The sequence below is a fragment of the Panthera pardus genome, unplaced genomic scaffold, assembly GCF_024362965.1.
Source record: "Panthera pardus isolate Hobbes unplaced genomic scaffold, ASM2436296v1 HiC_scaffold_17, whole genome shotgun sequence".
Taxonomy (NCBI): Eukaryota; Metazoa; Chordata; class Mammalia; order Carnivora; family Felidae; genus Panthera; species Panthera pardus.
Window position 1 is genome coordinate 102175616 of NW_026526732.1, and position 16701 is coordinate 102192316.

The 16701-nt window shown below is 38.0% G+C and overlaps 1 long non-coding RNA gene across 1 annotated transcript in view; it reads right to left on the reverse strand.

Moving 5' to 3' along the window:
* Positions 1-16701, reverse strand: part of LOC128777696 (uncharacterized) — a 477594-nt gene that overhangs the window by 274936 nt on the left and 185957 nt on the right. The window contains exon 2 of the long non-coding RNA XR_008422995.1: positions 4519-4618. This is a non-coding gene — a long non-coding RNA (uncharacterized LOC128777696). The remainder of the gene's footprint in view (positions 1-4518; positions 4619-16701) is intronic.

Genomic DNA, 16701 nt, shown 5'->3' on the forward strand with positions numbered 1-16701 from the left:
AGTAGAATTACTATTTATCTGTTTGATACTATTATGTTCCCTCAAAGTTAGGGAGCAATGACTCTTATCCTTTTAGGAAACTCTCATGCCTCTCATAGGGCACTAAAGCCATTTAATCTTATGGACCAAGGTTAACGACTACTAACAAGAGAAACAAATCAATTGTTGGTTTAAAAGGTACGAAACTTTTGGGTGCCTGGGTGGCTCAGTCAGTTAGGCAACTGACTCTTGATTTTGGCTCAGGTCATAATCTCACATGAGTTTGAGCTCTGTGTCGGGCTCTGCACTTGGGATTCTCTCTCTCCCTCTCTTTCTGCCTCTCCCCACCCCCCTCTCTCAAAAATAAATAAATAAACTTAAAAAAATAAAAATAAATAAAAGGTAAGAAACTTCAATATTTTCCTGGCATAACTTATAATGTTTGAAAGAGAACCCTGCTTTTAAAATGGCATATATTTGGGGACAGCCCTTTGGCTTTTCACCAGCCAGTATCATTTTCTACACATGCCAGGTACTAAGCACCAAATCCCTGGATTACCTTGAAGAATGAGATAGATATGGTCTCCACATGAGGAAAGCCATAGTGGTTTCTTCTTTTCCTTCCTTTTGTGAAAGAAGGAGATGGCATTGGATAAACATATGTAAATACTATCAGATGAATACAATATTAGAGATATGCTACAGGGACTTTTATGAGGCCAGTAGTTGAAAACCTCAACGTATCAGGGAAGGCTTCCAACAGGCAGTTGCTTTTGAGCAGATGCTGACAGACGGGGAGGGATGTTCTTCCCCAAGGGGTCAAGTGAAGGAAGAAAACTGCAGGCAGGGTTTCCTGCAAGGGCTCCCAGGACCCAGCCTTCTCTGTAAAACCTAGATGGTCTGACCAAAATATCTTAACAGATATCAGATTTGTGCCATTTATGCGTAAATAGTAATATGGTTCTTTCAAACATCAAAAAATGAAAATTAGCCCAAATAATTTCATTTGAAATCGATGAGCATCCTCATTTACGTTGTCCTGATAAAGAAAAAGCCTAGATTTTCTTTACATTTACAGACATTACATTTATAAAAAGAGACATCCTGTATAAATTACTAAAAGGAAAAAACATTTTATTGCAATTAGGTTAAATCTATTTCCTCACTCCTCCCTCTGGCCACCTCCTTCCCAAATAGATCACTTTGTAGAAAGTAGCAGTTATTCAAAACAAAACATGTTGGTATATCTTACAGCCAAGTGAAATGGATCAACAAGGTACAATGAGAAGACCCAATCTCAAATTGATAAATTTATCCGGTGGAAAAAAAATGTAGCTTGAGCAGCTTGTTGATCATTTTAAATGTTAATGGTAATATGCTTCTTTACTATTGAGATATTTGTGACTAATGGTGTGATGCAATTTAAATTTATAACATGCATTAATTTCAGCTGTTTTTCATCATTAGGAAAACTATTTCAAAAGAAACTTCAATATTTTCCAAGAGCAACATATGAAACAACACCAGAGTTCTATCAAGCCCAGAAGGCCCCTTCCACAGACTCAGTTCTGTCAAAACCAGGCCCTTGAAAGAAGACTTTCTCTTAGTAATTTCTTGGTTGCACTCAGATTTCCAAAGACTTAAAATAAAAACATCTCTTCTAATTCCTCAATTTAACTTGATATCAGAATATTATTAGTTCCATTGTGGTTATGATGAGTAATATATATATATATATATATATATAAAGGCTACATTTATGCCCCATGTAATGGAGTTCATATGACCAAAGTGATTTTTTCCCCTTGAGTCTATGGATGGTTCAAGAGTATTGTAATGTTCACATTTTACAACAAGAAATAGAAAGTTAATTGATAGCTATTTAGAGCATTAAAAAAAACCCTAGTTAGACAATGAAAAGTTACTTTGTACAAGATTAAAATAATTTCTTAGGACTGACCTCCATATTGGTTGCTGAGCCAACAGACTACTGGCGCTAATTGTTTACTTAAACTAAGTCACTGCAACTCCAAATCAAAGTGTTTTCCATAATTTGGTATTGGCTTCAGCCTTTTACCTCCCTGAATTGATGGACATGAAGGTTCCACAGGATATCTGTTCTATTTTTTCCCTTTGCTCAAAAAAGATTTTAATGTTATGTGATTTTAATGTTATGTGAAGTCAGGCTTTATTTTATTTTTGTTCTGTTCTACATAATCCTGTCTTTATTCATGTTTGTGGATGTTGAAACAGCTACATTCATAGCCATGCTTATCTACCAACTTACTGCCTTGTTCATTCAGAATAAGATTAAAGAACCACAGTTTTTGTTACCAACTACTTAAGCAGTAAGTAATGTACTAATATTGAGTATGTGCTATTGCCAAAATTAATATTTACATAACAAATGGGATAATAAAATTTAGGTCATCATGGCATGTTAAGAGGAAGAGCCCTCACTATGCAATAATCAATCAATCCGTGAACTGTCCTAGTCCTATGTTTTGTAGTCAGGAATAGCTAACTGACCTGGATATAATGTACATATCTACAGAATCATGGTGACTTAAGAAAGCAGTCACCAACTGCCTGTTGATAAAATGAAACTAATTTTCTTGATTAATAATAACAATAAAATACTAAAATTAAAATACCTGAAAACTGCAAAGAAGGAGGGGAAGCATTGACAGTGAGAGCCATAGAAGATAATGCTTAAACAGGTGTTCTTCATGGCTCTTAGGAGAGATCACTGAGCTCAGCTCTGGAGAATCCAGAACTGTATAGGCTGATTTATTCTTGAATTTGAGCCAATTGTCTGTGACAGAACTGTGCCTGCTTTTATTTTGCAAAATACAACAAAAAGGAAAGAAAGAAAGAAAGAAAGAAAGAAAGAAAGAAAGAGAGAGAGAGAGAGAGAGAGAGAGAAAGAAAGAAAGAAAGAAAGAAAGAAAGAAAGAAAGAAAGAAAGAAAGAAAGAAAGAAGGAAGGAAAGAGAGAGGGAGGAAGGAAGGAGGGGAAGGAAGGAAGAAACCTGAAATTTATGAAAAATCAAAGAAAAAAAAATAGGGAGTGAGTGATCAGTAATTCCTAACATACCCAATTTAGCATCAGGAAAATGGTTGTAATAGATAGTAAACATTTTGGCAAAAGGCTATTGTGGCCAACTACTCTAACCTGTAAGCCTCCCAAACTTTGTGGCTTAAAAGAATTAGTTATGTACCATACTTTTGTAAATTGACAGGGCTCATCAACATTCTTCCTTAGGGACTCTCATGAAATTGCAGTTGGATGTTGGCTAGGACTACAGTTACCTCAAGTCTTGACTGGACTGGCCATCGAGGGTGACTCCCTCATGGTTGGAAGCTGATGTTAGCTTTTGGCTGTAACCTTAACTGGAGCTGTCAACAGGGATGCCCCATACATGACTCCTTTATGTAGCTTTGGTTTCACATTGTGTGGTGGCTTGGATTTTAGACAGAGCATTCCAAGATGAAGTATTCTAAGAGATTCAGGGGAAAACTAAGAAATTTAATGACCTAACATCTAAAGTACCAATCATCACTTCTGTCACACTGTATTGCTCAAGCAGGTTACTAAGTCCAGCCTAAATTCAAGGGGAAGGAAAATAAGGTTCTCTTGACAAGAAGTAGCATGTGGATGTAGAGAGGAAAGAAATTAATACTAGTCATCTTTGAGATTCTTACAAAGGCATTGTGTCTGTCTTGAGCATGCTAAATACAGCCTAAAGATCCTTCATGATGGGTGTGGATTCTATGCACATTGATGTGGCCACAAATTTTGATCTCAAAGGGAACATAAAAATGAGATTATGTCACCCATCCATTTAAAGCTAACCAATGCTTCCATTATACTGAGAATAAAATTCACACTTAACATGGTCTGCAAAGCCCTATATGGTTGGCTCTATTCCTATTCCAATTTCTCTGACCTCATTTCCATACACTCTTTTCCTTGCTCACTTTGCTATAGTCATCCTGACTTTGTTTCTCTTCCAACAACCCAAGCTCATTCCCACTTTTCCACGTTGTCAATTTCTACTGCCTATACTTGCCCCCAGATCTTTATGCATCCCATACCTTCACTTCAATCAAGTTTCTGTGCAAATGCCTCTTCGGAGAGGGCATCACTTAGCCACTTTAATCGATCACACACTATTAACCACTCACTGATCACCATGCCATCACTACCTGAAATGACCTTGTCCATCTCTCTGTTTAGTTTTAGGTGTCAGGCACCAGACCATGAGCCCCATTAGAGCAATGGACTTACCTGTCTTATCCACATCCATATTCCCAGAAGAGTGTCTGGTACATAATGACATTTAGTACATACTTGTTGAATATATGAATAAAGGTAGGCCATGATCAAGTTCTCTTTTTAATTGGTTATAATTAGAAATAACCAAAATGTCCTTAAAGATTATGACAGCCTTATATATAATTCATTCAAACTTCAATTTCACCTTTGACCACTCACATGAGATATCTAGATGGAAGAGAGTCATATTCACTGACTTACCTTTACACATCTCATCTGTTGGTTATAGGCTCCTACTGCTGCCACCTTGGCAGGAGTCATCTCTAGCAGCCTGTGGCTTTCTTTGTTTCTGTTATGCTACCTAAGATAAAAAATACAAAATAAAACAAAATATTTTTTTTTTCTAATCCAATACGATCTTTAGGAAACTAAGGACAGGGGGCTTAGAAAGAGAAGACAGGAAAGGTAGCATTTCACTACTTGTCAAAATTAGTTCTCTCTATTCATTTTTTTTTTTTTGGATCCCATATTCCTCTCTCTGCTCATCATTTGGGGTCTGTTGCTTTAAAATCTATTTTACAGCCTCCCTAGACTACTTACACTTCCCTTTGAAAACTAGACTCTCTCCCTCCTGTCTACATTTCTGGAATGTTCTTTCCACCCTTGTTCCTCCAGCTAAGTACCTTTTATCCCTGAAGATTTATTTCATATATCTGCTCATTTGGAAAGACTTATACTAACCACCACCTCCACTTCCCATTTCCCAAACCCTTCTGATTTAGGTTTCTATTAACTACACTACAGTGAATTAAGTGTTGTCTCCTCATCCAGCTGAGTTCTTTGCAGACATGGATGTCGTCTTGTTAACTTCTAGAATTTATTGCCAAGTCCAGTACCTGGAACATAGTATACATTCAGTACTTACTGAATTAGCTCAACTTAAATTGCAACAAAGTTAAAAGAGAACAGTAGGGAATTGGAACATTGGTAGAAAATGTCATGGGGCTAAGAACACACTGGCCTCTTCCTTTTACACACAGTAATTTTATTAGTTCAGGCCCAAATATATGTGCTTTTCCAGAAATGTCACCATTATCTAATATGTTACGAAAAGAAGCTGAAACTTGAGTTATTTAGAGCACTGGCATGAAATCAGGCATTTTTCCACTTCTTCTCTGCCACACCCTCTACTCCTCCTCTTGTTCATTTGCATTTTTCTTGCTCAGTCTGTGGGTTGTAGGTGCAGAAAATAGGCACCAGGAGCAATCTACAGAATTCAATGTGATCTCTGATAAAAGCGGCTATCCATGTTTTTTATAATTGTAAATTCTCTCTTTTTCATATCTATTTAGATATATCAACATTGGTGAAATTATATATCTTTTATGTGTCTTTGGAGGTGTCTTTAATAGGCATATAGAAATTGGATGTGGGGCACCTGGGTGACTCAGTCAGTAAAATGTCTGGCTCTTGGTTTCAGCTCAGGTCATAATCTCATGGCTCATGAGCTGGAGCCCTGCATCAGGCTCTGTGCTGACAGCGCGGGGCCTGCTTGGGATTCTCTCTCTCTCTCTTTCACTCTATTTCAAAATAAATAAATGAAATTAAAAAAAAGAAATTTGATGTGATATTTATGTCCAATACAAAGAGCTATTATTTTCAAGAAAATTGTTTACTTTTTTTTTAAATGTTTATTTTTGAGAGGGGGGGGGAGAGAGAGAGAGAGAGAGAGAGAGAGAGAGAGAGAGAGAACATGAGCAAGGGAGGGGCAGAGAGAGAGGGAGACACAGAATCCAAAACAGGCTCCAGGCTCTGTGCTGACATCTCAGAGCCCAACATGGGGCTTGAACCCACGAACCGTATAATCATGACCTACGTTGAAGTCGGACACTTAACTGACTGAGCCACCCAGGGGCCCCAAGATAATTTTTTACTTTAAAGAGAGGAGACTGATACTACATTTCATCTTCAGAAAAAATATATATCTATATCTCTATCTATCTATTTACCTATATCTTCAAAGACTTTGCTAAAATGGTGCTTTTCCACTTTTTTAAAGAAAATGAAAACATAGGCAGTCAGCTAGCAAGCTAGTTAAGTCTTACCCTGTTCACTGCATACAGAAAGCAATTTGAAATAGTACCTATGTAACCTTCAGTTCAGCACAGCCATTCATCACCCTGTTAGTAATGCTATTATGGGGCCCCCTTTGAAACACCCCTGAAATTGACACTTTCTAGGTGGGAAAGATAGTACAAGCCAAAATAACATATTTTGTGCTGGTACAATGCTTGTACTGCTTGTGAGTATTATGTTAGTTTACAATGTGGCTTGATCAATAATTGTTGAACAAAGTTTTCTGCAAAGACTGAAAGATTTAGGTCGGTTGGTGGTGGAGGATGGTGGATGAATTAAGTTAGTGGAAAGACAAAACTAATTAATAGTGGAGATTGTGATTTTGTGGTAGTTTGGAAAACTGAGGATTGTGCTTTCTGGCCTGAGATTTCCTATGAAATGTGAGTGGCTGATTAAGAAAACACATCTCATTTCCCTGTATGTATGTGTCTTCATTGAAAGAATGGAGCTAGTGTCAAGTTTCTTAAGTACCACAGTGATAGAAGTTTTAATATGTACTGCAGAAGTATCAGACTGAATCTGGCACTAATACTTCCATTTCTGGAAAAAAACACAAATACTCAGTCCCCCCCACTCCTTGAAATGCCCACTACCTCCATTCATGCATGTCTATTAGAGGCCAAGACAAATGTACCACATTTCACTGCTTCTCAGCTGTACAGCTTACTCTGTAATCTAATGCCAACTCCCATAAAATTCAAGCTGTAGCAAGTCACCTTGCACAACAGGTCACTCACATAGCTTTGTCCCTTTGAGTTTATGGGAAACAGGAGGAAAACCAGCAGTACGTATCCAGGCTTAGTGTAGACCATCAAATCACTCTCCTTGACTAATGGTAGACTCTTGGTCATCACTTGTGAAAGCCAGTTCTTAGGCCAGCCAGGCAAAAAGAGCTTCTAATAGATTTCTTGAGGTCTATTTTTTCTTCATATTTGACACTCATGAGAAATATTTTCTTTTTTCCTAAACTTACTTTTAATCTGTGGCTCAATTTTTTCATTTATCACATCCTGCCTCATCTAACTCCCTTTATATCCCCTACTAGACTGAAAGTTCAAAAAGGACAAGGTGTTTGTCTAATTGAGCTTTTTATGCACCTAGAAAATGGGAGGATATGATGCACAATACAGTGACTCCATATTCATTTAACAAACGTATGAATGTATACTTTTGACACACTATATGGCATGCATTCAATTTTGGATATAGGAAACCAAGATATAATCAGGCTTTAAGGCTGAAGTTATATTGAGAAACAGTCTAATTTCAGTCATCTGATTTGTGACCAAAGGCAAATCTTTAAAATATTAGAAGCCAGAACATGTACATTTAGTATTTTACCATACTCATTTAAGATAAGTTCAAAATTATGTGAAAGAAGAGCAAATATTAACAATCATCATACTGCATTGAAAAACTTTCAAATAAGATTTGTGTTCAGCAACCAAAAATAGCAAGATTGATTAGCTGAGTCTGCCATTGGCACAGGAAGGAGTGGAGACATGCCCCTGAAAGTTTGGATCAGATTCTGATAACTTACTTTTTTTAATAATGAGATAGGGATCACAGAGGCAGAGTTATCTTCCTAAAGTCATGTACCAACAGCTAGATGTTACCAAGGCTCTAACAGAGAGCTCAGTTCTCAGTACCTTAGGAAGGGTTCTTGGGAGAAAGAGTTGAATAAAGAATAATCTGTAGGAAGAAGCAAAATTCCTCATCCAACCCAGGAGGAACCAAATTTCTAACCTTCAGCTCCCAGCCTGACCAGAGGTTCCATGGCTGTCACACCCATTGGGTACAAAACTACAGGAGATGTGGGTGAAACAAAAGCACTGGAGTGGAGGAGAAGGACTCATCTTAACAAGCCTGAACCTTCTAATGCAAGGAAGACAATGTTCACAAGCACAAGAATCAACAGGGGAATCTTCAGAGGGTCCTCTAAATACCAGTATATCTCCATGCCCAGCTTCTAGAGAATCACCAGCAGCTACCAGGAGCTCTCCCTGGTGCTGCCGCAGCACAGACCCAACCCCCAAATTCAGCATGGTTTGCTACTTTAGCTCTAACCTCTCTTTGTAAGTCTAGTTTCTCAGAAACAAAAACCAAACCAAACCTTGTTTTAAAATGTTTGATGAGGTACCTGTTAGTACCCTAAAATGCAACTGAGCCAGTATTTTGAATGAGATAATTACTACCCTATTCGTATGACACTGTGTGTGAATGTACTACTCTCTCCACAGGAGAGCAGATAAGTCCTGACTACAATAGAATTGTGGGCAGTGCGGGGGAGTGGGATCTTCATACTACTTCTAATCAGTGAGAGTGATATTGCAGGGAAAAACCTTATGATGAGTCATTGAGAGACAGGAGGTCTAGAATCGCCTCTGCTTATGATTAGGTGATGACCTTTGGCAAGTAACTACTTTTCTCTGGATCTCTTTGGTTTTTTTCTACTGTAAAATAAGGAAGTTGACTTAATAATCTATAAGATTTCTAATAGGCTGTATGACTATACTCTTCTCTGGACTGATCTTAAGGCAGCATAAATGGCTGCCACCACCTCATGGCTGCGATTACCTATGTGTTGTGATTATTCCATTGGACTCCACTTTCTGGTTTCTGACACTAACACATATTATGGGGCTTTCCTCTAAGCACTGCCATGTAATTCCTCATAACTAGATCAGGCACTGGGACTGTCAGAATTCTCTCTCACACTCATGTCTTTCCACTTATACAGCTAGGTGAAGCATCTATTAGTGTTCTCATGATTTTAGAAGAGAAAGTGGGGGCTATGACACCCACTCAGTATCACTTGAAAGGCAATTGTCTTTTCCACTGCTCAAGTGCCTACATAGAAGCTACTTTTCTGAAATAGATGCCAACCAAACACTTCTGGTTTATTTACTCTTTCTTTTTTAAATCTCTTTGTTAGATCTGATGCTGGAAAAGGGTTGGTCAGAGGTATGAATAAGTATAGATGCATCTCATGCTCTGACCAAGGTACAGAATGATTGTATATAAAGAGATATTTTAATCAAATTTTAAATATGCTAAATGCCTATTCAATAGAGAAGACTATTGGACAGTGAATAATTATAACTTATGACACCTCCCACCCCCAATGATTTTTTTCTGCAAACTCACATTTTCTATTATAATGTGTACTGAAGTAGAAGCATAGTTATATTTAATGGGACCCACATGGGCTTTCTGATGAGAACATCACTTCTTTGGTAACATCCTGCTGAATTTGGGGGTTCAGAGACTAAGCACCTTGCTTTATTTAATGTCTCCTTTCTGCTATAGCACCTATTTGGAGGCCCTGTATTTCCTGGCAGCTGTGCTGTTCTTACATCATTTTAAGTCAATTAAAATTATTAGTGTAGTTTTAATAGCCAGGGCTCCCTGAGGCCAAGTAACAAACGGTGCAATTTGAAGAAAATTGAATAAATAAAATAAGGAGGAGATAAATGAAACAATAGTCCAAGAAAGGAATGAGAAAAAAAATTAGTCTATTAGCAAAGCCATCTACATTAAACATAATAATAACAATAATAATAATGATGATGATGATGATAATAATGCATCATTTGAAAATCTAGCCAGTACACAGGACAGAACCAGACTTAAAAGCAGATAAAACTGGTTTTGCCTTATGATGCTTTGATTTCAAGGACACTGGGCCAACCCCCAGTGCCCGCCCCATCTTCACCAGCCTCCCTAGCATTTGAGAGGTTATAATTGATTCCTTTGTCTTCCACTAAGTTCCCCCTTGGGAGAGACAATGCACTGTGCTTTATTTTTAAGTTATACAAGATGGACAGGATTTTTTTTTTAATTTATAAGTTTATCATTTCCATTTCACTTGTAAATAAGGCAATTGTACCAACCTATTCGTATGACCTCTCAAGTGTCTGTAACATCATGATCTCTGCTTCCAGGAAGGAGTCAGCAGGGATATGAAAAAATATACATACATTTTTAGGACATGAAAAGGGGAATGGGAAAAAATATTAGAGCAATGAATTTCAGCAGATTGAAGCAGATTTCAGTAGCAGGGAGGGTAGTTAGGGTCCTGGGATAAGGGGTGTTCCCAAATGCCACCTGAATTACTTGCTAGCTTTTAAACTTTGGGCAAATTGCTTAGCATCTGCGAGCATCAGGCTCTTCATCTAAAAATCGGGGTAGGGGCACCTGGGTGGCTCAGTTGGTTAAGCGTCTGACTCTTGATTTTGGCTCAGGTCATGATCTCACAGTTTGTGAGATTAAGCCCCACATCAGGCTCTACGCTAACAGCAGGGAGCCTGCTTAGGATTCTCTTTCTCCCTCTCTCTCTTTGCCTCTCCCACTCTTTCTCTCTCTCTCTCTCTCTCTCAAATAAACATTTACTAAAAATGTGGTTAAAGGAAGAATCTATTTGAGGAAGATGTTGGGATGATTAAACAATATAATATATGCAAAGGACTAAACACAGGGTCTGAAATATGATAAATGCACAGTAAGAGTCAGTCATTATTATCATTATAACTTTTTACTCAACAATGGAGAGAATTCTCGGGATTAAAGAAAAATGTACAGAAGGATGAGGCCACACTAGTAGTGATTTTCTGCTTTTGCTAAGGTCCTAGAAGACCTTGGTACTCTGCTATACATAAATAGTATCAGCCAACATTTAGTGAGAGCTTCATTTGTACTGAATCCTGTTTTACATGCCTTCTATGAATTTTCTCACTTAATCGTCAAAGTGACTTCTGATAGGTGCTATTACTTATCATAACCATTTCACAAATGAAGCAACCAAGACATACAACATTTACATATCTTGTTCAGGATAACAGAACTGCAAAGCTAACAAATGGTAAACCCAAGATTCAAATTCCCAATACAATCTGTGTATCTCTTGCCCCCTGCCAGGGCATCGCACTACTGTGAACGTTGGCTGATACTCAAATGGCTGATAGAGGGGCTAATGGCCTATTCAAGCTATCTCACACAGTCCTGGATTTAAGCAGTGTGAACCCCAGCGTGGGGATGGAAGGCTATGTCCAATGAGAGGAGACAACTTTTTCTAATCCACTGTCCTGGAGGGGCCAGGGTTCTCCAGTTCTCATAAGAACCCTGCCTGGACCAGCAAAGGCCCTGGGCCTAAGCAGGCCCTTCTTCACACGTCCACCACACATTCAGCCTATAGAGCCGGGCTCAGCCCTCTCATCTACAGCCAGTGTTCTGTTCTCCAGATAGTATGCCCAGGAAAAGACTAATCATCTGAAAACATTGGCCATGGGAACGGATGCCCTAGTGTCACCTGATCAAAGAAGACAGAGCTGTTAACGTACTGGAGCACTCTTGTGGCGGAAATGAATCACTCCACAGAGCCTGGCCGCTGCAGCATCATACAGAAATTGTACCAAAACTCAAGGGCCACTCTCAAGTGGAAGAGAGCTTGGCAGATCGCCAGGAAAAGGTGCAGAGGGTGCCAGACTCTTAATAAAAGAATGGCTTCACAGTCAGGCCTCTTGCTATAACTGTCTCTCCTGCTTTCTCTTTTTAAAGCTATTTTTCCTATTGTAAATAATCCCATTAAATGAGGACCATTGTCTCTGCTTCCACACAAGAGGCCCATTCAGAGCCTTTAGCAGCAATGAAAAGGAAAAGCACACCCAGTCAAAAAGATGAGGGGTGTGGTGTTGTTCCATCAAGAGGGAAGCAGGAGGCGGAGGAGAGGAGGACCTGGGTTGAGTAAGGAAAAGCCCAGTGTGTCAATCTGACCAATCTGACCATTTGGAAAATCTCTTGTGAAATCTCCCCATAGTTAAATGCTGGTTGGAGGGGGATAGTGGGGGCATAAAAAGGGAAGATAGATTTAGGGTGCAAAACTGGTAGTTCCTAATATCTTTGGGAGTCAGACAAACAGGCAGGATCATGAGTGATGCAAACAGCAGACCAGATTGGGTGACTAAAAGAGCACATTTTCTGTAGACTTTAGCACAAAATTATTATGTCACTTAGCTCTACTTTTCCTGGGCAGCATCAGAATGAGCTTCTCTGCTGTTACACAAGGAAGACATTTCATAAGATGGGCAATCAGCTGATCTTAAAAAAAGATTTTTTTAAAGGCTAATGAGAATGTTTGCAGTGTTTTTAAGCATAGATTCTTGACAATCCTTAGTTATCTTTTTTCAATCAGGCATCAACACCAGATTGGCCAATCACCAGATTTTTCTCTTTAATTCTTAAAACACAGCTGATACATTTGAAGGAGAGGAAAGAACGAGTTAAGGAGTCAGCAGAGCATGTTGGTTAAAACAGAAGACTCTGGAAACAGACTGCATGGATTAGGATTATCTCTATCATTCATTAATGTGTAACCTTGAGGAAGTTACTTGAACTCTGTTCCTCTGTTTCTCATATATAACTTGGCAATAATAATACAAAGTACCATAGAAGATTGTTGTGAAGATTAAACGGGTTAAAATAGGTGAAGTACTGAGAAGAGAGGCCGGCACATCATTAGTGCTCAATAAATGATTACTGTTATTGAGTAAAAAAATCACTGTCAAATGGAGGGCCAGCATCTCCCACACATTGTCACCTAAAATAATCCACAAGCAGATAAGACATTCAATGGTTCTGACCAGGAGTTTTCTCTCAATTACTTATGGCCACCATGAATATTTAAGATTTCGTTCAGAACAAAATGCAAATCATACCTGTCTACTGTATGATCTTGGAGCATTTGAATGCAACTTGTCACCCAGGTTGGAAACAAAAGTGCCGGTCATGAATTTTTTATTCACTCTTTCTGTTGTTTAGCCAGAGTTAATCATGAGGAGACACTGAATGAGGATGGTCACTCAAGGCTCAATTTTTAGAAGTTTTGGTAACATCTGGTCAATGACTTCAAGAGAAAGCAAATGAGTCCTAACAAAGGTCTGTGAATCATACACTACTATTCTCCAACATTCACCCCAAAATCACCAAGCTAAAAGACTGTTCTTTGCTGACATCCTTGAGATTATGAATTATGCTCTAGTGACTTTTTCCCTTTGAAAGTCATCCTTTCTTATGTTTTTAATGTAATTTCCCTAGGTATAAATGTTTACCACGCATGGTAAACCACATTAGTCACAAGTTTGAATACTACATGGATGCCACTTATTGAGGCTGCCTTCTGTGCCAGATCTGTATTTACCACTGAGGTCATATTCTCATTGCTCAAGCTCACCAAAGGTAGGGCTAACATGCTGTACTGCTCACGTAGTTTTAGACTGCCCTGAGCAGACCATGCACCAAATGTGTTAAACCCATCTAAATTATTACACATATGAAATGAAAGTTAAAGAAGTCTTGACATAAAGAAACCTATAAAATTGCTTTAAATGTGAATAGAAAAAAACAGATGAATCCCAAAGCAGCAGGTTTAAAATAATATAATATTGCTCATTTAAATCCATTTGCTGGATAGCAAAGATATGAAAAACAATATTTAGTCCAATCCTTAGTAGTGGCTCTTAATTAGAAAGGTCCAGCCCCTGAATGTGTTTGGGAAATTCGCAGAGGTAATTTTGGTTGCCCCAGTGATTGTGTGTGCTATCGGGATTTAGTGGGTGGGAATCCAGGATTGTTAGGGTCCTGCATTTCGTGTACAGTCTGACACAATGAAAAGTTGTCCTACATCCCTCATGACATTTTTTGTATCCCATTAGACGTCCATATGTACAAAGGTCTGTTAATGTGTTTGGCATGTTATTTCTATACCAGTTAGGGTTATTTCCCTCTTCCTGTCATAATATGCTAATAAATCTAGTCTATTATTATGTCATCTAATGCTAGTTTTTAGTTTAGTCTTTGCTTACACCTCTGTTCTTTCATTTTCCTGTGTAGCTTGACTGGAATGGCTTCTGATCTTTTTACAGCTTTAATCCAGAGTTAGTCATTTTAAGTGGGGAAAGAAAAATCTAATTCATCATCACAACTTCTAGTATAGTCATGCCCAAGAGTTTCCAAACTGAAAAACCTGTTATTTTATTATCAATTGCTTTCTTTATATTTGTCCTTCATAAAGGGCATTTTATTAAATATTTAAATTATGGGGCACCTGGGTGGCTCAGTCAGTTGAGCGACTGACTCTGGCTCAGATCATGATCTCATGGTTTGTTAGTTCAAGCCCTATGTTGGGCTCTCTGCTGACAGCTCAGAGCCTGGAGCCTGCTTCAGATTCTGTGTCTCAGTCTCTCTCTCTGCCCCTCCCCTGTTCATGCTCTGTCTCTGTCTCAAAAATAAATAAACATTAAAAAAATTATTTAAAAAATTATATATAAAATCATTATTAAAAGAGTATACTTATAGCATATTATACATATATCATACAAAGTTTTATAAATTGTTATGTGTATTACATACACATTCAAAAATATTTTATGTTTCATATATATATTTATATAAATATGTCTTATATATAAATCATATAGTATATGTTCCTATGTTATATGTTATAGATATATATGCCATATAAGTACACATATTACATGTGCATGGTATAAATATTATTTGTCACATATGTTATATGTTTACCTACTCACACAGACATGCTACATATATGTATATATTTGTTCACCATATACACATGTCTTATAATGCATAAGTACATACATGTCATATACATGCCATGCCTGTTACAGACATTTACATGTGTGTATATGTTAGCATCAAAAATGCATGTATATGCTATACAGATATGTAACACAGATTTTAAATACATACATGGTGTGTACCTCATACATGTACATGTTTATGGGTATAAATGCTTTGTACCTTCATGTTATGTTTTCTATATTATATTCATCTTTTGTATATTATATAACATAAAAGGAAGCATACCTAGAACATATTTTTTTAACTTTTTTTAACATTTATTCATTTTTGAGAGACAGAGCATGAACAGGGGAGGGGCGGAGAGAGAGGGAGACACAGAATCCGAAGCAGGATCCAGGTTCCAAACTGTCAGCAAAGAGCCTGATGCGGGGCTTGAACTCACAAACCGTGAGATGGTGACCTGAGCCAACGCTGGACACTTAATAAGTGAGCCACCCAGGTGCCCCAAGAACATATTTTTTTATGATAAGGAGATACCTCATGAGGATAAAGTAGCTGGAGCAGCATTGCTGTGATATTTATTTAGTCTAATCTCTCTCTCAAATGGGCATTTATGGGTTTGCAACTTTTAGCAAATCCATTGTATTTCCAACATATATTTCAAATGAGATTCTAGAAACAAGTCTAGAAATATTTGAGAAGAAAAAACAGCAATTGTATGAATGAGGTAATATAGTACTTACTGATTCATCAGCATTAATATGACCAAAGCTGTGTTGGAAACTAGAACATTCTAGCCAGTTTGCTTACATCCCATCTTTTCCCATTTGTAGGTCTGAGCCAGAGGCAAAAGGCCCAGAAATATCCATGACTCTCATTTGCATTTTCATATTTTCACATAATTCAATTTCCTATATCCAGCTAAGGCTAGCATTAGAAGTGCCCAAAGACACAGAGAAAGAGCAAGAGTTAGAGAAATTAGAGATATAAATTCATTGAAATATACTGGAGGTGGAACAGGCCCAGAAGCCCTCGTGGGAGTGCCAGCTCATACAGAGTCTGGCCCTCAATCTCCTCAGAAATTCTGTCAGTTGACAGACACCATGTGGATCTTCCACTTCCTTATCTTGGCACGCAAGTCACTGCATTATCATATACAAGAAACTAATTCCTGTTCGTAAGGCTTGATGCTAAGTGTGACTCAGATATTACACTATCCAGTGGACCAGTAATTCTTTTCCATAAGTTAGCCCTGAGGTTGGCAATAAATTGTCCTCTCAGGCTTCACCTGGTAACAGTTAGAAAATAGAAAATTTCTTAGCAGATCACCAAGGCTGAGGAAGTCTTTCACTGAGTCTAGTTGTAACCTCCTCAAATCTATGACATACATTCGGACCTAGACTTATACTTTTGCCTTGGCTTTTAGCCTTAACTAAGTAGAGATTTTGTTTCCCAAAGGCTTAGGAAGGGCTTGTGAGTTGTATTTTGTCCTCCAGTTGCCCTGGTTCTCAAAGGTATCCTTGCCTAGAGGTGACCATAGTGAGGACCCTGAAGAGAAATACATTATTAAGAGATGCTGAAGCTGGATGATTAATCATTAACAAAGAGTGATCAAACTTTTAGAGGATACCAAATCCTTAGATCACCCACATTTAGTCTTTCAGGTGATCAAATAGGTAATGAGGGGCCCACAGGGAAAGAATACAGCAA